Below are 23,056 nucleotides of genomic sequence, written 5' to 3'. Positions count from 1 at the left end.
AACCTCCTCCTTTGTATTGTCACACGCCGTAGGAAAATCTTTTAATAACATATTGTGACTCATCAAGCCTTTCCTCACTTAGCACATCATCCCGGAGATGCTCTTCGAGCATACGATTATCAATAATCTCCTTCACCACCATAGGATCCGGATGGTTAATTTGATAATTTCAGCCACCAATTTATTATGTTTCTCTTGTTAGCACTACCCATGTTACCACTCATACTCGAACTTTTATCCTTACTTGGAACCGGTTTCTCATTATCACTTTTCCTTTTATTATTCATAAGTAAAACTTACTTTCACAATTTAAAGTTTAAATGCACTTAGCCCTTTTGTATTTACTATTCAACAACCATCACTGCAATAAAAAAGATGAGTGCATACACAAAAAAAAAAAAAAAGCCATTCTTAAGAAATTCTTGAACTAGCCATTGTAATCCATCGGATCCAACGTAAACAACATCCCATCCGACGGATTAGTGCAACCAATAAGAATTCTCTACGTATGCAAGTGTTTCCATCGGATCCGACTTATTAAGAGAGTCTCCGACGGAGCCAGGAAACATCAGACGGAAATTAAACCGTCGGATCCAACGGATTAATTCCTGTTACCGTCGGATCCGACATATTAATCTTCCATCGAATTTCTCAATATTGAACTCATGGGCTCGTCGCTTTCTTGCACAGATTTTTAAAAACAAATGTGATTAGTGGAAAATAAACACCATGGTTGCGTTCACCTCGAAAAATTAAGCAATTTACACTATATATTTGCTTAATTATGTGAAGAAATAAGAAAAATGGAGATGGGGGTTGGTTGTAGAGGTTTTAGGGTTTGAGATGTAGAAGATGAAAATGAAAAAAATTACGTCGGAAGACCAAAAAAATAAGACTAAAAATTACGTCGAACGATGGAAAAACTTTGTTTTTTCGTCGGAAGAGCAGATGTCATGACATGTGGCGAGATTTTAGTGGCTAATCTAATATATCGGATCAGTTCTAATTTACATCAGATCCAACGGAAAATATGGATATTTTGGAAAAATCATGGTTATTTCTGAAAAGTGATTGTAAAAATCGACTACTCTTGGAAACTTTCAAAAATAAAAAATACCTAGGGAACCATCCATCCGTAATTATTGATGGATTTTCATTGGAAACTAACAAAACTTAAAATAAAAAAATGTAAATTCATGATGTATCTGGCTTTTGAACCCGTGTATTATGTGATTTGTCAAATAACCGAAATTTTGGTATTTAATCAAACGTATTTTAGGGATTTTCTTTTGAATTTATTAATTTTAATATGATCAACATACTTCAAATGTTACATATTTAAATTTTATATTTTCTTAATATTGAAATAATTTTTTAAGATGACATAAAATAAATTATTGGTACCTAAACATATTAAAGATGTGTTATATGATCAATATGAATGTAAGTTAAATAGTGTTTTACAAATTATAAGATTATAAATATTGTATTTATTCAACGAAATTTGAATTAGGCATGCACATAACTAAATATCTATTATAAACATAGGTCACTAATTATTATAGAATAATGATTCATAAATCATTATTTAACTAATTTAATAATTCATTATTTGATTTTAAACTTATTACAAATATTCAATGGTTTATATGTTTTTTTAGAAATTATGGTCAAATTTTCTATATATAATAGTAAAATTAGATGTAATGGGCTAGTAAAAGTTATTGTTATTTAAATTACATTAGATACTTTTTTTTCATATGGGTTACAACTAATGGGTCATACCAACTAAACCCATAATCCACGGATAGCATAGATTAAGGAGAGTAGAGATTAGAAAATAGGAGAAAAATTAAAGTTAAGATTGAATGTGGTTAGGACACATCATCATCATTATTTTTGTTTATTAGTATAGATTGATATGTCACAAAGTGGACCATTGGTTATCCATCAGTAACATCCACAATTAATAATCTATCGCAAATGAGATTACCGCTAACAAAAAACCGACACCTTTTCGTCGGTGATCATTACCGACTGATTTGATCCCGCCGATACTCCTCTCTTTTATATTGCATGAGTAGTACAAGCCGAGCCTACTTAACCCTATATTAACTCAGTCAGAAACAAAGTTTATATTCAGCTCTCTATAGTCTTAGATAGTTAGACTATGTGTAGTGGAGCCCCACTTCGCTCATAAAACTCACCCTTTGTCGCCCACTACGTTCAGCCTTAGTTAACTCGTGATTCTATAAGTTAGCTCACCATACCTTTCAACTTGTACTCGGCTCAAACATTTATACAAGCCAGCAAGTTTCATCTTTTAGTTTTCTCAAATTTTGAACGCGGTTCGTGGTCTGTTTTATTTGCATCCAAATGGTTATAATTAAAGCAAAACTAGTTAAGCATGCTAGGCTAGTCAATCCGACTTTTTGTTCAATTATATATTTTTGGTTTTGAAGTCATTAATTATGGTACGTTCATGTCAAATGAAGATTCTTGGCTAACATATTCATGAATAATTAACAATTATAACTGAAGATAACGATTATAACCGACGATACAGAGTCTTGTGACTAGTGGTGGTCCTGGAATCTTCTTGAAATATATACAACTTTAAGGGCGTGGGGCTCTTCGTCTGTGTAGATGATAAAAGTTTGCATGTATTTAAGTGAGGAAAAGTGATGCAATACCAAGGAAATATCAGGCAATAAAGATGTATTCTAGAAGGAAAAAGAAGAAAATCAGGACAACTGTTACTAACCAGCAATTCAATGCTATTTTTGGTAGCTTGTTTAACCCATTCGGGTATATTTAGCAATGATTAGCTGGAAATCAATTATCATAATTCTATAGGCAATTGTGCCACAATTCTAGGATCTGCTACTTTACAATTCTTATTATAAATAGACAGACTAGTTAGGTGTTTTATCATCTTATTATTGTTTTTCACTATCATTATTGTAATTGGAGTCCTTGCCCCTCTCGAATCGGGCCTTGTCTTTTCTATTGGAATAAAAACTAGTCTGTAATCGTTTCTTATTTATTTGTTCCTATCATTGGTTCCATTGCCGGGAAGCGAAGAGCAAACCACGATGGTGCAGACCCGAGGCAGTTCAGGAGAAAACAACCCACCAACAGATTCCCCAGCGGCACAATTGGCAGAAATAGCAGCACGGTTGGAGTGTGTAGAGTCCATGAAAGAAGATCTGGCAGCACTGAAAGCCGGTGATAATTCAAAAGGCAGTCGAAATGAAGAAGGAGAAAGCCATTGGAGGAGTAGGCAACACTTCCGTCCCTACAACAAAATTGATTTTCCCACTTTTAGCGGGGGAGATCCACGTGGCTGGTTACTAAAGGCGGAAAAATATTTCAAGTACTACCACATTCCAGATGAGGAAAAAGTAGAAGTAGCATCAATGCATTTGGAGGGAGATGCCTTAGATCTCTATTCGTGGTTTGCCAATGACCAACCCATAACCTTTTGGGAAGAATTATCCCAAATTTTTACAAAGAATTTCGGTCCAGCCGAATTCCAAAATCCAGACGAGTACCTTTGTAGTGTTAAGCAAACAGGTACGGTTAATGAATATTGGCAAGAATTTGCTAAACGTTCTTCCCGAGTTTCAAATTGGCCGGACCATTGCTTATTGGGGGTGTTTCTAAATGGGCTTAAAGAAGAACTGAAAGCTGATGTTAGGATACATAAGCCTAGAACCGTTTACAACGCAATGAGTTTAGCACTAGAGTTTGAATCTAAACTCACTCATTCTCGCTCTGTCCGAAATACAGCCGCTTCTATCCATAACAAAACCTCATATTCTGAATCCCGACCCAATGGTCCTTCGAACCATAACCCTACTACTAATCCAGCCTGAAACAATCGTATATCGGACACTGAGAAACAACAAAGATATTTGAAAGGAGAATGCTTTAGATGTGGCGATAAATATGGTCCTGGGCATAGGTGCAAAACTGGAACACTCAAGGTGTTGGAGGTAGAAGAAGATGAGGAAGAAACCTGTGTAGATGGTGACGGGGCTGATTCAAATCGTGATGGTACTGCGGAGATCAGCCTGCACGCTATATTGGGCAAAACCCATCCCACGACTATGAAAATCAAAGGTATGTTACATTCAACTGAGGTTTTGGTTTTGGTGGATGGGGGGTCTACTCATAATTTTATCTCTGATATTCTCATTAACGAGCTTCAATTGCCTACGCAACCGGTTGCACCCTTTGGGGTACAAATTGGTAATGGAGACATCATCCGTTGTAGTAAGATATGCAAAGATTTGCAGTTGGAGGTTGATGACCTTAAAATTATTCAAGATTTTCATCCATTTTCTTTGGGAGGTGCAGATTTGGTTTTGGGGATTCAATGGTTAGCCACTTTAAACACGGTACAAGCTAACTGGAATGAATTGTTTATGGTGTTCTCAATTGAAGGGAAAAAATATAAGCTGCGAGGTATTGAATCAGGCCCTCAAAAGTCTTCAAGTTTTCAACACTTAGCCATTGAACCCATTTCTACACCTGCAATACACACCAGTTTTCAATCCATTGTCAACAAATATCGGGCTGTTTTCGAGGAACCTACACAATTACCCCCTACCCGCTCTCAAACTCATTCTATTTCCCTGCTGCCCAACACCTGTCCACCCAATATCAGACCATATCGATACCCGTATTCCCAGAAAAATGAAATCGAAAAGCAGGTCGCTCAACTCTTGACTGATGGTTTCATACAAACAAACACAAGTCCTTTTTCTAGTCCAGTGTTGGTAAGGAAAAAAGATAATTCATGGAGGATGTGTGTGGATTATAGGGCTCTTAACAAAGCTACTGTGGCCGATAAATACCCGATCCCAAACATTGATGAATTATTAGACGAGTTATATGGTGCAACAATTTTTTCAAAACTGGACCTGCGATCAGGCTGTTATCAGATCAGAATGGCACCCAAAGACACTGAAAAGACAGCTTTTCGCACTCATTCCGGACATTATGAGTTCAAAGTTATGCCTTTTGGCCTAACCAACGCTCCTTCAACCTTTCAGGCTGTTATGAATGACTTATTTCGACCATTTTTACGTTGTTTTATCCTTGTTTTCTTTAATGATATTTTAATTTACAGTGCCAACGTTGAACAGCATCAAGAACACTTAGCTCAAGCCTTGAAGTTATTGCAAGACCACAAATTTTTTGCTAAGATGTCCAAATGCTGTTTTGGTCAAGACCAGGTTATTTTTCTGGGTCATGTCATCAATCGGCATGGAGTAGGCGTGGAGGAAGAAAAGATAGCAGCAGTTCGGTCGTGGCCTATACCCACAAATGTTAAACAAGTGCGAGGATTCTTGGGGCTGACCGGCTACTATAGAAGATTTGTCAAGAACTATGGGATCATCGCACGACCACTGACAGCTTTAACAAAAAAGGACGGTTTTGTGTGGTCCGACGCAGCATTGGCCGCTTTCGAGGCCTTGAAACAGGCTTTAATGTCGACTCCTGTTCTATCCCTCCTAGATTTTTCTAAAACCTTCGTGGTTGAGTGTGATGCATCTTCCGAGGGTATAGGTGCTATTTTGTCTCAAAATGATCACCCAGTAGCATACTTCAGCAAAGATTTCTCCCCTTCAAACAAATTCAAATCAGCTTATGATCGAGAATTGCTGGCTCTAGTAATGGCAGTTCAAAAATGGAGTCATTACTTGTTAGGACGCCACTTTATTATTCGGACAGACCATTACACGTTAAAGTTTTTGTTGGAACAGCGGATTACCACCACTGAACAACAAAGATTGTTGTTAAAACTAATGCCATTTGATTTTTCTATTGTTCACAAAGCAGGAAAAGAAAACAAAGGGGCAGATGCACTATCTAGGCGACCACATTCAGGAGAGTTCTTAGCACTTATAACTCCCTATTGTGTTGAAATTGAAGAGATCAAAGCTGGATTACACACTGATCCCGTGACTAACAACTGGATCCGCAAGTTGAAGGAGGCTCCGGATGGTGACACTGAATTTACTTTGGTAAATCAAATCTTATTCTACCAAGGTAAATTAGTGATACCCGATATTCCCAATCTACGGCTCAAATTATTGCAGGAGGCACATGATACCCTAAGCGGTGGGCACGGAGGATTTTTAAAGACTTACAAAAGGCTGTCCACACTGTATTATTGGCCCAAAATAAAGAATGATATCCGTTTGTTTGTACAACAATGTGTTGTGTGCCAACAATAAAAGTATCAAGCTTTATCCCCAACCGGTCTTCTTCAGCCCCTGCCCATTCCCGAGCGAATATGGGAAGATTTGTCAATGGACTTCATTGTGGGCCTGCCACCTTCTAACCGAGCTGATACTATCCTGGTTGTGGTGGACAGATTGAGTAAATATGCACATTTTATGTGCTTATCTCATCCATACACAGCCAAACATGTTGCTGCTGTTTTTTGCAAAGAAGTTATTCGGTTACACAGATTCCCTAGATCTATTGTTTCGGACCGTGATGTGATTTTTATCAGTCATTTCTAGCAAGAAATCTTTCGTTTGAGTCACACAAAACTCAAACTGAGCACACGTTACCACCCCCAAACAGATGGTCAAACAGAGGTCTTGAACCGATGTTTGGAAGCCTATTTGCGTTGTTTTACAAGTGAACAGCCGAAGAAATGGAGCGAGTATTTAGCATGGGCAGAATACTCATATAACACTGGCTATCATACAGCAACGGGCACAACTCCCTTTGCAGCGGTCTATGGGCGAGAACCTCCTCAGTTGGTGCCTTACATGGTGGGAGAAACCCCAAATGCTGAGCTGGAACAGCAGCTAATTGATCGGGACCATATGTTAAAGCTCCTCCGCGATAACCTCCAAAAAGCCGAAAGCCGCATGAAGAATCAAGCCAATACGAAGAGACGAGACGTCACTTTTCAAGTTGGAGACTTTGTGTTTTTGAAAATACAACCATATCGGCAGAAAACACTTGCTAAGCGGAAATATGAGAAACTTTCACCCAGATTTTTTGGCCCATACCGCATCAAAAAAGTCATTGGTCCCGTTTCATATGAATTGGAACTTCCTCCTGAGGCACGAATTCACCCCATTTTTCATGTTTCAATGCTTAAATGGGCACATGGGGACTACTCCTCTACTTCAACCCCTCCATTACCTCTTACCAACGACTGGGAGTTACACGTCCAACCAGCTGCCATTTTGGATCATCGTTGGACCAGTGCGGCGGGTAAGACTATTCTGGAAGCTCTGGTTTCTTGGGAAACTCGCCGAGTAGAGGAGTCTACTTGGGAACCATACGATCTGTTAGCTGAGCAGTTCCCTCATTTCAGCCTTGAGGACAAGGCAAATTTCCAGGCGGGAAGTAATGATGCAATACCAAGGAAATCTCAGGCAATAAAGATGTATTCTAGAAGGAAAAAGAAGAAAATCGGGACAACTGTTACTAACCAGCAATTCAATGCTATTTTTGGCAGATTGTTTAACCCATTCGGGTATATTTAGCAATGATCAGCTGGAAATCAATTATCATAATTCTAGAGGCAATTGTGCCACAATTCTAGGATCTGCTACTTTACAATTCTTATTATAAATAGGCAGACTAGTTAGGTGTTTTATCATCTTATTATTGTTTTTCACTATCATTATTGTAATTGGAGTCCTTGCCCCTCTCGAATCGGGCCTTGTCTTTTCTATTGGAATAAAAACTAGTCTGTAATCGTTTCTTATTTATTTGTTCCTATCAAAAAGTTTCCTGGATGGAGACTTGAATGATCATTTAAGGGCTGATTTACATTTGTATATTTAAAATGTAGAGTTGTATATGTCCATCTGTTAAAGTTATTTATATAGGAATAGTAGTAGGCATAAAAGGGTTCGAAAAGTATAATATCAAATTTTTAGACACAAAGAAGGATTTTTTTTTAATGGCCAACAAAGAAAACTTTTATAAATCACAAAAAACCAATTAGCTAGCATGTCATCAGGGGTGTCCAAAATACCCGAACCCGTTAAGCTAAATCGGGTCAGGTTAAAATAGGGTAAAAAAGTATTAATCGGGATATTCGGGTTAACCCGAATTGTTAAAAGGGTAGGGTTTCGGGTTCATTTGTTAAAAAACGAACTAAGGACATGTTTCAATTACCGATTACGATGTCAGATTAAGAGAGAACCGCGACTATGGCTAACACTTCCAAACTCGACCTCGATCCGGCCTGGACGGCTTGTTTGAAGAAATTAAGTTAGGGTTTTGAGTCAAGATGTATTGAGGGTGGTGTGGTAAAGTCTAATTGCATTATAAACATGTTTATATAGTGGAATAATGTCCAATTAGGCGCGGTTTGTTAAGGTTTTTAAAAACGAATCAATAGCTGTTAATTAGTTATTGTTTTCCAATATTTAGGTGTCGGTTGACGCGTTTATGGGTCAAGGAATGATTTTGTGATGCCAATTACCTTGATTACGGCCGGATTTGACGGATTAAAGATGACAATGGTAGAGAAGGTTGATGGTGACGGTGGGGAAAGAGAGGGAAAACAAAAGTTGGATAATCATTGCAGTTTAGTCCCAGGTCATTAGTTGTGGTGCAAAAGTACGAAAATTGTTAATTAAGGATTGTTTTTGCACATGGTTCATAGTTATTATAGCAACTAAATAAAAAAATGAATAAATAAAATAAAATACTAAACAAATGCGGGATTTTATTTAATAACAACGTTGAAATAATAAATGAAACAAAAGAAAAAAAAAATAAACAGGTCGGGTTTCGAAAATTTGCGATTGTTACTTAACACACGGGATGATCCAAATTATAAAATTACAAGTAAAGCAAATAATTACATAATATATATGGAAAAATGTATTACATCTATACTTGTATCTATACTATGTGTACATAAATTGATTTTAACTTTTAAAAATACCCAGATTTCTCATTTTTGACCCGTGACAAATTTTGACCCAAATGTAGTTAACTTGTACCAAACAATCTATTTATCAACTTTTGACTCATAAAATTCAAATTTAAGTTCCACAAAAACCCGACACAGTTCTTGATAATAAAACCAAGAAATTAAATATGATAAACTTTTTTATATATGAAAGTGATATATATATATGTGTGTGTGTGTGTGTGTGTGTGTGTGCATGTATATATATATATATATATATATATATATAGGATTAGGTTCATTTGAGAAGTGATTCTTATGGCGAGAAGTATGAGAAGTGATTTCAACCATTTGATTGTTAATCAATGGTTGAAACATTATTGCATTTATTGTAATTAATAAAATTTGAAAGACGTTAAACTAAAGTACGAAAATGATTGTTGTGACGTTCGTCAATTTTTTGATTCTATTTGTATTTGTAAACCCGACCCGATGGGTCGTTTCGATGTATTATTGATCATTTAATAAAGTATTCCCAACATTTATGTTCAAACGTCGTTCATTTATTACTACGTTCCATTACTCGAGGCTTATCGATAACCCGCTTAAACGCGTAAATAATCCAAAAACCGAAAACCATATAATTTGATTTTATAGTTTAGAGTTAAAAATGTAAACTTTGAAAACTATAATAAACTTAAAAGATATTTAATTTTCCATTTAAAATATTTATGAAACTTTAGGGTCCAAAGTGTAAATAGTGTTTAAATTATATTATTATATTAAAAATATATAAACCCAACCCTAACCCCCCCCCCCCCCCGTCCACGCTTTTCCGGTGGGCCTCCGGCCGCCGGAATTCGGCGCCGAAGGTGGCCGCCGGCCTCCTTAACACCCCGTTTGATATATAAAAATTATATAAACTCGTTTAATTTTCGATATACAATCCTAACTAAAAAAGAGGGATTCGCATTTGACCTGGGTATCAAAAATTCGTTCTTTAAAAAGAGGGATTCGCATTTGATTACGTTTAGCAGTGGGGGAAGCAATACGCAGATAGACTATCTTTTGATGAGGCAAGGGGATTGATGTCGGTGGAAGGACTGCAAAGTTATACCATGGGAGATAGTAGTAACACAGCATCGATTGCTAGTGGCAGATATAGAGATGAGAAACAGGCTGCCCGAAAGGGAGAAGAAATATACGCCCAGGATTTATTGAGGAAATTTAAAGGATGACAAGGTTCCTCTTTTCAAGAGTAGAGTGCTCTTGCCGACAGTAGTTGGACTAAATGGGGATGCAAGCCGGATGTGGGAGTCTATGGCGGCAAAGATTACCCAATTAGCTAAGGAGACTCTCGGGGTCACAACAGGAATGATATGCGGGCATTAGGAGTCATGGTGGTGGAATAAGGATGTGCAACACAAGATAAAGGATAAACAAGAGAGTTTTAGAGAGCTTATGAGGTGCACATACGAAGCGAAGAGAGTGGGTTTGAGGGATGCTTATAAAAAGGCAAAGAAAGAAGCAAAAAAGGTGGTGGCGGAAGCAAAGAACACCGCCTATAAACGAATGTATGAACGACTAGAAACAAATGAGGGGGAGCATCATATGTTCAAAATTGCTAAAGCTAGGGAGCGTAAGAGGCAAGATTTAGAGGCTGTGAAGTTCATAAAGGGGGAGGATGGACGAGTGTTAGTCAAAGAGCAAGACATCAAGTTGAGATGGAAGACCTACTTCCACAGTCTTTTCAACAATGGGAGGGCCTACCATGGCGAAAACGAGAACACAACGACACAAAGACAACAAGGAAATATTTGCTACTGTTGGCGCATCACACAGGAGGAGGTGAGAACTGCAATAAGGAAGATGGGAAGGGCAAAGGTGGTTGGCCCTGACAACATACCCATAGAAGCATGGAGATGTTTGGGAGAGGAAGGAGTCTTATGGTTAACTAATTTGTTCAATATTATCTTAAAATCTGGTAAGATGCCAGATCAATGTAGGAGAAGTGTCGTAGTCCCCATTTATAAGAACAAAGGAGATGCTCAATGTTGTGGAAATTACAGAGGAATTAAGTTGCTAAGCCATACTATGAAACTACGGGAAAGAGTTATTGAGGCTAGAATTAGACGGGAAACTCAGGTTACGGTAAACCAGTTTGGATTCATGCCCGGGCGATCTACTACGGAGGCGATACATATACTAAGAAGATTGATGGAAAAGTATAGAGAGAAAAAACGATCTGCATATGGTTTTCATTGACCTAGAAAAGGTGTATGATAGTGTGTCACGTCAACTGCTTTGGGATAGCCTTGAGGGTAGAGGTGTACATAGGAAGTATGTAGACATAGTTCGGGATATGTATGCTAGGACTGAAACAATCGTCCGTTCGCCTATGGGGGATACTGCCTCCTCCCCGGTGGAGATAGGCCTTCATCAAGGTTCAGCGTTGAGCCCCTTTCTTTTTGCAGTAGTCCTAGACGAGCTGTCAAAGTCTATCCAAGAGATAATCCCGTGGTGCATGATCTTCGCAGACGATATTATGCTAGTTGCTGAGAGTAAACAAGATCTAAACAGGAGGCTAGAAGAATGGCAAGTGGCTTTAGAGAGAAAAGGCCTAAGAATTAGTCGTTCCAAGGCCGAGTATCTCCACTGCAACTTTAGTAAGGTAAATGGTAATGAGGAAATCCAAATCGCCATCAAAGGCCATGTGGTTTCGCAGACAACAAAGTTCAAGTATTTAGGGTCGTTTGTACAGAGTGACGGGGACATAGATAGTGACGTGACCCATCGCGTCCAGGTAGGGTGGTGTGGATGGAGAGCATCTACAGGAGTTTTGTGCGACAGGAGGTTCCCAACTAAACTAAAGGGGAAATTTTATAGGGTTGCCATTCGACCGGCGATGTTGTATGGAACAGATTGTTGGGCCATTAAGAAGGCACATGCACGTAAGCTAGAGGTAACAGAGATGAGAATGTTGAGGTGGATGTGTGGGAATACAATATCTGACCGAATAAGAAACGATGTCTTTCAGGAAAGATTAGGGGTAGCCAATATATCAGATAAGATAAGGGAAGGGAGATTGAGGTGGTTTGGACACGTTATGAGAAGACAATCGACGGATCCTGTTAGATCAGTAGAAAACATTGCTATAGAGGGTATGAGGGGTAGAGGTAGACCCAAATTGACTTGGGATGAGACGATTAGGCATGATTTGATAAACCTGCATCTCTCCGAGGATATGGTCGATGATAGGACTTCTTGGAGACGTAGGATTAAGGTTAAGGACTTCTAGGGAGATGATATAGTTTGTTTTTGAAAATATGTCTTAGAGTCATAACCTTACCTCCTTAGTATAATTTGTTTTTGTTACTATTATTGTTTATCTTACTACTAATACTGCTATTTATTATAATTATTCTATCTACTTTTTTTTTTCTCGTTAGTACTAATATTACACTTTCCCAATAGTCTATTTTATACGTTATTACTATTCTACTATTATTTTGTTTGTTTTTGGAGCCGAGGGTCCCTTGGAAGCAGCCTCTATATTCCCCAGGGACAGAGGTAATGTTTGCCTACATCCCACCCTCCCCAGACCTTACTAATAGTTTAGCTATGTGTGGGATTTACTGGGTATGATTGTTGTTGTTGTTTTAATCCTAACTAACTATTTAATTGCGTTTAACATCCGTAAATCACCCCGTAATTGTCGCCGGAAATCACGGAATCACCATTAGCGAATTAAACGCGTAGACGCTCCAATTGACAGTATAAATAGGACCCTAAGCTTCATTACAACTTGTTCATTCCTCTTAACCCCCCTCTAATACACGAATTTGTCTGTAATTGGGAGTCCTTCTTAGTTTTTCCGGCGAAGCTCTTGTTTTCTATTGAACAAACACGTTTTAAGGTAATTAAAAGGTGCATATTAACGAGTATGATGCGATGAACAAAACCCCTGATCTAATTTCACCAAACAATGAACAGAATCTTCAAGGGGAAGAAGATGAGCTATAAGTTTTATATATATATATATATATATATATATATATATATATATATATATATATATATATATATAATGATTCTTAAACCTTAAACAAATATCTACCTGTTTCAAATGGTTAACTTGTGATAATAATACACGACAGATCGGGGTTCGAAACCCGGGTCACGCACCTCCTTTTTCTTTTTTTTTATAAGCTGTTATATATTATTATTAATAATAATATGATAAATAAAACTATTAATATATATATATATATATATATATATTAGAAAACCAAACCATAATGGATGTCCTTCCCTAGAGCAACTGGTAACACATGGAACTTATAACACGAAGACCTGGGGTCACAACCGATTTTTGTAATTAATTTTTGAACCATTTCTTAACCATTTTTAATCATTTAAAATCAAAATAAAATTATAGAAACCTTTTTAAATTAAATAAAAATTATGTAAATTAACTATAAAATATATATTACCATTTTACATGTAAAAATCAAGTTTCTCGTGTTCGTAAGTTGTTATTAAAAATCGCTTATTAACGTAACATACACTTTAATTTTCTAAACATTGCCTCGTTAAAACAATAACTTTATTTTCGACTTATAAACAATGGTTCAAGTATTTCGGAAGTATAAACTTCGTTTTCTCACCATTAAAATGCTTAAAACCATATTAAAAACCGATTTCCGTTAAACATAAATAATAATTTAATAGTCAAGGAGCCATAAAATTTGTAATTAATTAATAATTAACTTCTAAAATTATTCATGCTATTAATCAACCCTAGACTCTCGATAGAATAGTCATTAAAAGTCGTGTTTATTCTTATTTATAGTTCGTACGGATTGACCGCTTCGGTTTCCTTTGACGCCTTCGAGTTACTCTTATTTCCTTTTACTTCAATTACTAAGGTGAGTTTTCACAACCCCTTTTTAAATGTTTAATGTTTTGGGGTGGCATATGTATCCATTATAAAATTCAAGTATTATTACTTCGATTACTTACAAATTACAATTCAATCACGGACTTGTGTGCTTATTTGTTTAATTGTTATATACGTGGAATTCAAGTGGTTACCTCATTAAGTATGATCATACGCCCCCCTTTGCACTCAGGTCCATTTATATCGATTGGAAAAGAAACCTCATTATCCAAGTACGTTGGTAGCCCCAACTGGAAAGGACCTTCGTTTGTTCTTTACATCTGGTCCATTGCATCGAATGTAAAGAACCCTTATGTGCTTTTCACAAGTTTTCATAGAATTGTATGGATTTTACGTAGTATTTAAACTGTGGAAATCTCACCAGCTATATTTATAGCTGACCGTATTTTATACATATGTTACAGGTACCGTGATTAGAGGATGAAGGACTAGAAGACGCTTAGAATACCTAGGTTATTTAATAAACGAGACATTTGTTTTGATTATTGTTTATCTTTGATTTAAACTTGTACTGTTTACTTGATTGAACTTGTATACTTGGCTATTTAAAGAATTAATGTTATTATGGTCACTTAATAGTGCCACGTGTGTTTGAGCAATCTGTATGTCACACTCGGGCGTTTCCGCTTTAGCCTGGGTGTTACAATAGTTTTGGTAGAATAAAATAATTTATTATTTAATTAATCTCATCTATCCCTAAATAAAAGCCCAACGCATAAATATATAGAATTTATGATTTGTATGTTATAATTTATTTATTTCATTATATGTTAGTTTAAGATTTAATTTTGTTCTTTTTTCACCAATAAAAAGTTTTTAATTTATAGCATTTAAGCAAAATAGTATCTTCATCATCGATTACTCTTTGAAAAAAAAATAAAAATTATTTGAAGATGCGTAAGATGGAAAAAAATGTGTACGAAGAAATTGAAAATGTGTAGAAAAAGATAAGATGCATATGAGAAAATTAAAGACATGTAGGAAAAAAAAATAAGATATATATGAGAAAATTAAAGATATACAGGAAAAAAAATCAAGATGTGTATGAGAAAATTTAAGACGTGTAGGAAAAATTTGAAGATGTGTAGAAAGGAATTAAATATGTGTAGAACCAAAAAAAAGTATACGGCGAAATTGTAGATGCGTAGGAAAAAATATGTTGTGTATAAGAAAATTAAAGATGTGTAGGAAAAATATTAAGATTTGTATGAGAACATTAAAGATGTATAGGAAGAAATTGAATATGCATAGGAAACAATTGAAAATGTGTAGGAAGAAAAATTAAGACGTGTATAAAAAAATTAAAGATATGTAGGAAAAATGTGAAGAGGCGCAGGAAAAAAATTATAGAGATAAGGTAAAAATTATAAAGATAAATTTATTGTTTTATGGATTTATTGATATTTTAAATCTTTTAGTTATTGTGATTAGATTAATTATATTAGTTAGAGATGCAACTTGTATGGTTTAATTATATATATTAGTTGGAGAGATAATACATTTATATTACTTTAATACAATTTTCATATATTTTTAGTGATGCAAGATTAAAAATTAAATGAGTGGTCCAGATTGACTTCTCGTAATTCTCGCTTTAGCTTAAATTCTTGCATTAACCATCTTGTCTCTCTCTCTCTCTCTCTCTCTCTCTATATATATATATATATATATATATATATATATATATGGGAGATTTCGAATGAGAACCACTTTGAGTTTTAAGAACTCGAAAGAACTCAGTGTAACAATTTTTTTTATTTTTTTATACATGCGTAATATATGTAGGTTACATATACGTAAAAAAATTACAGAATTTTTCACACACCGAGTCGACTTTTTACACATGTGTAGCGGACGTAAAAGTTAGTGTAATCACTTACATCTTTATTATCTCTCATACTTTGACTTTTTAGTCATATTTAATCTCAACTACATAATTCAATCCATTTAATTAAATGTGTGGCTAAGAATTGAGTTCTTAAATTTTTAAAACTCAACGTGATTCTCAAAAGATCCCTCCCCTATATATATATATATATATATATATATATATATATATATAGGGGATGGATCTTACGAGAAGTAGTATTATAATGAGAAGTGCGAGAAGTCGATCTCAACCATCGATTAAACATAATCAATGGTGCATAATGATAATGGCAAACTTGTAATTAAGAGAAAAATAATATCATATATATTTATGATAAAAGGGTAATTTGGTCTCCCTCCTATTTGTTTCAAAGCATTAATTTACTAATCACTCATAAATTACTCTCCACATTAATTATATTAGAAAGTTACAAATTTTAGAAAAAAATAAATTGACTTTTAAATAAGCACATCTTCTAAGAAAAAACTTAATGAAATATCTTCATGATCAAGTTTTTTGCATTCACAATTTCATAAGATTCATTTAAATTATTTTTTATATACATATGAACAAGAATGTATATGTAAGTAAATGGCAATGACTTCATCTACACAAATAACATAATAATATATACATAACTCATATTTACATACACATTTATAACTCGTATTTGCCAACACATAAAAAGATTAGTTAAAAAATAATTAAAATTAAAAAACATGATTTTTTTCCTACATTGAGAGTATTTAAAAATTTAATTTAATACTATCAATTGTATGTACAACTTTTGTTTGTGTAGGTTAATATTGTGATATGTGTAGTTAAATATAAACTGGTAGGTTATAACATGAACTAGTTTTATATATGTAGGCTAACATTGTGTCTTGTGTAGGTTCATATATGTACTGTGCATGCGGTATTTCAAATTGTGTATGTTTAAATTTTATTATGTGTAGGTTTATATATGTACTGTGTAGGCGGTATTGCAAATTTCGTATGTGTAAATTTTATCTTGTGTAGTTTTATATATGTACAATGTAGGTGGTATTTCGAATTGTGTACATGTAAATTTTATCTTGTGTTATGCAGTATTTCGAATTGCGTATGTGAAAATTTTATCGTGTGTAGGATTTATTGTGTACTGTGTAGGTGGTTTTACGAATTCGGTATAAAATTGAAAATCTTCCTAGATTTGCTTAAGTTAGAAAAATTATAAAGAACGAATTCATCATAAATTAAAAATACAAAAAAACAAACAATTTATAAAAGTAATTAGATTAAAAAATATATGTAACTTATCCAAAATATTTGTTACTTCCATACATGGAAAAAACTTTATACTAAAATGCCCTCTTATATTAAAATAAAATATGAATAAAAGAAAAATTATGATTGGTTGTAATGACTTCTCGCACTTTTCACTTTAAAAATACTTCTGAAATGAACCTAATCCTATATATATATATATACATCTTAACATATATATAGTATGATTGGTTGTAATGACTTCTCGCACTTTTCACTTTAAAAATACTTCTGAAATGAACCTAATCCTATATATATATATATACACACACATCTTAACATATATATAGTTTGGAAAGACTTTTAAGCATATATTTATAATTTAATGATTAAAAAAATTGTTTTGTAAAATGAAAACATATTCGAGTTTTGTTTTTCTTTAAAATCTTCAATAATATATATAGTACAATATGTTAATGATTACATTTGAAATTATGTTATTTTCAGTCTTTAACAAACATGGTTTGTTGTTGATTTTTGGATTTCACCAGATATTTTGGAATGTATAGTAAAATAATATGTTAATATTTATTTTTATAAAAATGTATAGATATAATATAAATAAAGTGTAAAGGAAAGTAAATAATTATTGATCTATTACATATATTAAGAAAGTCAATTAATATCTTAGTTTTAAAAGGAAAAAATTTACGAGGTTTAACATTAAAGCGACACGTGTTATAAATAATTTCTTTTATTAGAATATAGATAGATAATAATTGTACCCAAAAGAATTCATTCCTAGTGAACCAACTCACATGGGGTGTAAAGTCATCTTTGGTGCCACCACCACTCTTCAATGTTTCCTAATATCAAAATTAAAACATGGTTGCCCATACCCTATACATTAGACACAAAGAAAAAGTGATTAAAGAAACTGTTTTAATGTATTAAAACTTAAGATTTACTGTTTAAGTAAGAGCTTTGTGTTCGTGTATTTTACTATAGTTAGGAGTTGAAATTGAATTATATATTTATTTATTATTACTATTTTTAAATAAATGATTAATAACTTATTTCAAAACTCAATCATGACAAGTTGAACATGGCCATGATCGTTGAAATTAAATCAGTTGGAAACCAATCTCTTGATGTAAAGGAGTTGATTGTGGGTTATTGTCCAACACACCTACAACTTTTTGATGGCCAAATAATTCCATAGTGAAAAGAATGAGTAGGAACCTTTTTGATGTATGCATCAACAATGTAGGCCCCCACCCATATTTACAAAAGTATGAATTATGTCAAATTGTTAATTATATTATTGGTGACATCATTTTAAATGTTTTATTATTATATATGCAGTTATGCACAATCATAGACCAAAGCTTTATACTTCTGAATACAATACATCATATTGTATCATCCCGTAGGAGGTGTTTTAAGTTTCTTTTAGAATAAAGAGAATAATTTCAGTTTCCAAAATTCATAACCAATCATCCTTCACAAATTTCTTGACTGGGATAATATAATTATTGTGTTGACGGGCTTTCAAAGTTTTAACATCCTGCTAATGTTCTGATGATCACGTGTAAGGTAAAACAAGCAGGTCGGACAGGTTTGATAACAAAAGAAGTTATTTTAAAACAAGATGGCCTGACATTAAATAACTTTTTTTAACCCGAACGTAGGTAACATGTTATCCAACTCTATGCAACCTGTCTGTTCTATGTACCTGCTCTAGTTCAGATCACACCGATGTGAGATTAACCAAAGATGAAACTTATATCTTCCCATATATAATGCAAAAAAAAAAAAAGAAAAAAGAAAAAAAAAAGATGTATATAATCATGGTGTTTATTAAGACGCACGCTATGAGAAACACCAGTTGCGATAAAATCTTGATAACAATATACCTGCCAAGATTTCATAGAAGTAAATCAACACATGGAATCCAATATCCATAGAGTTGTAAAGCGAAGGAAGTTGAGGATCATCCTGTATTCCTGCCAATGTCCCCCATGTTGTTCTGAAGCATATGCATTAGTGGCCTTTTTGACTCTAGTAACATGCTGCTCCTGCTACTAGACACATTAGCCACTACTTGTATAATATTCAAATCGCACTTTGTAGATGCAAGAAATCATAATCTGCATCTAGTGATTAAGGTTTTTGATTCTAGATGCAAGAAATATAAGGTAATTCAAATGGCACCTTGTATATGCAAGTATACACATAGAAACAAGCTCGATGAACTAAAGCTTCAAGAGAGATTACATGTGATTAACTGGAGTATATATCATTATCAAATCCTTACTTCTATACTCTTATCTCCCTCATTCTCTAACATTGAAACCGGTCGTTGGAAAAGAGTAGGTTATATATTTGTGTGTTTGACTTTAACCAAATAAATTAATAAACAGTCACGAACACGAGCAAATTATATTTTTAAAGAAACAAACTTGTTCGTACTGGCTATATTTGTAAATCTATATGATAAATGAATATAAATGAACATAAAGACACATAATCGAACGGCAAATATGAGTTTAAAATAACAATAAACTATGCTTAAATCCAAACATCAATATCCAATGTTAAATTTGTTCAAAAATCTTACAACACTAATAAAAGAAAATACAGGTTACACTAATTTTAAAAAAGTCAAAATAGTTTTGTTAGTACAACATTGGAGTATTCAACCAAATCATTATTCAGAATCAATTACAATTAATAAATACAAAGTGCGGGCTTGGTTACAGAAATTTGATTATAACAACAAATGGAAACTAATAACTCTGAAATAACAAACTAATATTCAAAAATATATTATTCTTTGGAAGTGATAGTGTTAATATGTCCCGCAAACAATCAAGAGGTTAGTCCAATCTTGGAAAGAAGATTATGAAAATGTGGTTTTAGCAACGACTTGGTAAGGGCATCCGTGAGTTGATCATCTCCGGAAATGTGAGTGACACGTATTGTACCTTGTTGAGCCTTTAGTGGAAAGAAGAGCGAGGTGTTTCATGCGTGAGTGGAATACTGGGTTCCCCGAGTAGTGCATGGTGTGACATTTTTTTTTTGTCGTGTTTGTAACCCGACCCATTTAGATCTAATAAAACTTCGATCGTTTATTTATTTCTTGTTATTGTACGATTTGCAAGCACGAAATAAAAGTCATGGTTAGTTCGTTTGTTAAAGATTGGTTGATTCAGTTAGCCTTTAATTAAATTTGTTAGACCATGTTTTGTTTGCGCATGCATACTTTAATGACTAAAAATGCAATTTCTTTCTTCTTCTTCTTCTTCTCGCTGTACATAAACCAACTCCATAAATTCTCCATTATCATTCATTATCAATCCATTTAATTGGATTATAATTCGTTTTATGTTACAACTCAATGTCCTAATCATATCAAGTGCTTTAACGACTCTAATCAGCATATTAATTGCGTTTAATGGACAATAATTTAGTTATAAACTCAAAAACGCATAATTTGAATGTTATAGCATCAAATTGATCCGTTATATCAACGATTTCTATAAATTGAGACCTCTAAAATGTTCCTCGGCCCCTCACGAATCATTTGGTAGCATCACTTTTATTGGAAACACTCACTGCTATCGTTTTCAATATCGGCCCAAGCTTGGAACGAACCCAACCTCGAATCCTTTTAATTCTTCTTCTTTTCGGGTAATTGATTTGTGTATTTAGTATGATTTCATGTCATGACTATTAACCCTCTCTCAATTTCAACTAACAAAAGAGTTAATCACACTCAATTTGAAGAACTAATATTCTAGGGTTCATGTTGAATTTGGGGTTTAGTTTGTTTATTAGTTAAAAATAATATAAACCAATTATAAACAAGTTATCAGCTTAGTGCAAGCGATTGTGTATTGTTTGTGTGGTTTGGGGACCTGAGTTTGAAACCCCCCATGCCCATTTTATTTTTCAATTCTATTATTTAGTTATATTATGATTAAACCCATGTCCGATCGCACCGTTAGAATAAAATGTATTTGTTATTTGACGTTACACTCTTTCGGTTTATATGTAATAGATGTTCATGTTACGCAATTACGTTCTTTTAAACCATTTAATAAAGAAAATATAAAACCGTAATTTGTTAACGATATATTATTTTTAGAAGATATTATACAACATTCTTGACGCTTTTGTTTAAAACCGAACCAACGTTGAACATAGTTATTATTATTATTTTCATAATTATTATTAGTATTGTTATTATTATTTGAACACGTTCACACATTTTTAGAATATTATACTACATGTTCTTTCGTTGTTATCATTTATTAAACTATTATCGTTATTTATCAAACAATTATCGTTTATTTAATCGAATCCCCAAATTCGACACATGAAAACTAAATCCCCAAAGCTGTCTTAGTTTCCTTTAGTTAGTGATTTATTTTAGTCTTTATATATTTGTTTAGGAAGACTTGTTTGAGAATCATCTAACCGTTCATTCAAAATCGTTCATCGTTTAGCCTCGATTTCAATGTGAGTTTTTCATAACCCCTTTTTAATGCTTTTAATATTTTGGGGTGTAGCACGTCACAAATTTTCATCTCATTATTTATGCACTTGTCTACAAACTGATTTGCATTATATCATTCGTGTTAATATTATTCCTTCATTTGGTTTATGATACATATATGAATTGTGTGCAACGTGTTTACTGTTTTTATGGTGGAAGAGACGCATACGCATACTCATAGTGGCAGGGTCCGACGGGACGTACCTACACCGCCTAACGCTTCAACTTCCGTAGTTATGCATGGTGGTTCTCATTTCCCATATTACTTTGGCTTCGACTAAAGGAACGGGAGGACGACATTATTTTTTTTCATTTACTTTATCTCAGAATATATTACATAATGATTGTTGAATCATTCGTTTTCATATATATATATATATATTCACAAACTTATGAAAGCTCACCAACATATTATCTTGACAAAATATATTATTTTAAACGTGCTACAGGTTGATACGATGAAGTGCAAAGGACAAGGAAACTAGATCGGCCTTAGGGTTGTTTAAACGAATAATAATTGTTTTATTTCGTTGTAATGTTATTTGTCTTTTATCAAACTATTTGTGTATTGTGAAATTTATGGAATAAAATTTGTGAATGTGGGTGTCCAAGGCGATGGTGCCATAAGGACGATTTATTTTGCTGAACATAAAAATCTTAAGGTGGTTATTTTCCACGGAAGAGGGCCAGGAATGTGGGAATGGACATCCTTGATAACAAAATTAAGAGAAAAAAATTGGATTATTATGTTTTTGTCAAGGCATAAGCGAGATATAGAAATAATATTATGAGATATGGATGGGACACATAAAACATTATGTAAGACCAAAGAGATTGTGTCAAAATGAAGTGTTAACGAGCCAACATGAGTAATGTTAAGGTACGAACCATTACCAATAACGAGTTCTTGGGTGCCATCATATGGAACATGAAGTGACAACGCGTTGAGATCATTGATGATATGGTGAGAATCACTACTATCAAACAACCAAGGTCATATGCCATTTTTATTGGTGTGTGTAACTTGCATTAAATGAGCCTGTGGCTGTGGTTAACCACTTTGCATACCCTTTGGTAAAGATGGGCGATCAATTTGAGGGTATTGTTTATTAAAAGCAAAACATGACGTAAGAGAGTGTCCCTTGGTGAAACAAAATTGGCACTTCCCAAGAAATGGACTACTACTACTAGAGGGTTGAGGGACGGCCGGTTGTTTTTGAGGAGTTGGCAGGACACCCGGGTTTGGAGATGGGCTTCAATTAGACCAAAGTAGGTTAATTAGTGTGAGAGAGGATGAAGTGTTGATGGGCATTGTTCCAAAGGAGGAAAATAGTGTGTTTTCAGTGGCATGGTGATTTTGAAGATGATATGGGTGCCGAAATAGTTAATAAGTTAAAACAAATAAAAAAATACCAGAACAGTGGGTTGAATAGGACTGGTCGGAACTGTGTGCAAGAGGAAGATAGGGGCAGCTGTTATTGTTGGAAGTTTCGGGTATAAGTATGAATGAAA

The sequence above is a fragment of the Bidens hawaiensis genome, unplaced genomic scaffold (assembly GCF_021521415.1).
Source record: "Bidens hawaiensis isolate Kalapana, Puna unplaced genomic scaffold, B.hawaiensis_p1.1 tig00005944_1, whole genome shotgun sequence".
Classification (NCBI taxonomy): Eukaryota; Viridiplantae; Streptophyta; class Magnoliopsida; order Asterales; family Asteraceae; genus Bidens; species Bidens hawaiensis.
Note: the sequence above shows the minus strand (reverse complement) of the source record.